This window comes from Tupaia chinensis, unplaced genomic scaffold (assembly GCF_000334495.1).
Source record: "Tupaia chinensis unplaced genomic scaffold, TupChi_1.0 Scaffold000484_1, whole genome shotgun sequence".
In the NCBI taxonomy this organism is placed as follows: domain Eukaryota; kingdom Metazoa; phylum Chordata; class Mammalia; order Scandentia; family Tupaiidae; genus Tupaia; species Tupaia belangeri.
Genome location: NW_006159996.1, coordinates 2,350,581 through 2,351,601, shown reverse-complemented (window position 1 = coordinate 2,351,601; position 1,021 = coordinate 2,350,581).

The following is a 1,021-nucleotide window of genomic DNA, read 5'->3' as shown; positions in this document are numbered from 1 at the left end:
AAACAAGTAATGAGCAGGATGACCGAAGGGGCTCTAGTGGTAGAAACAGGTATGTTGAAATTATTAGAGAAGACTGAAATAGGGAACTGAGAAGTGACCAAGCAACCGCCTGGTTGCCCATTCTAGTAATAATGTGAGGTTTGATTCTTGATTCCACTGGGTGTTTCGCCTTAGTAATGAACATAAAAGCCAGGGTGATAGCCAGAGCGTGACGTAGTAAGTTTCATACTGCCGCAATCTTCCTCAGTAATAACAGCTAATAATAATCAGTGTTCTGCTTTTCTCCTACTCTTATACTTAGAAACGACCACCATTTCTTTCATACCACCATTTTCCATTTATTAGCAATAACAGAGGAAATACCAATAGCACCAATTAAAAATGAATCCACATGACGTGTTTTATCCTTACAGCTGTAATAACTAGTAACTAACATGGATTGGAAAGCACTTTGCAAATGTAAAAAGTGCTATACAGATACATTATAATCATCATCATTAATAAATTAGCCCGATTCTCCTAGTTCAAAAGGCACGTAAGGTCAGATACATGGGCTTCAGTGGGGCAAAATGATCACAACCTACAATGTAGCAATGGTTCACATGTGTTGGCAACAAGTTTTACCCCATGCAATCCTGCAGAGCTGAAGTTACACACCCTTCAAAATATGGGAGAATGAAGCTAAAAGTAGACAAGACAGATTTTTTTTTTTTTAGATTTAATGCTTTTTTTTAATAACAGACTCCTAACTCTTTTATATTAACTTTTAACTAGATAATATAATTAATCAAACCCTAAATTGTACATTGTAACAAAATTAAAATGTCTTATTTAAGGTGACAGTAAATTTTATTTTTCTATGAGCTGATATTCCAGATAGCATTAGAATTTGAAAGAATTTCAAAGCATTCTGCAACTTCAAAGAGGTCAGATTGGTAAAATTTGTGCTTACACACCCTCAGGGAATATCTTCAGTATTCATTCCAGAATTGTTACTAGAAAAAAACAGCTCTATCCATTC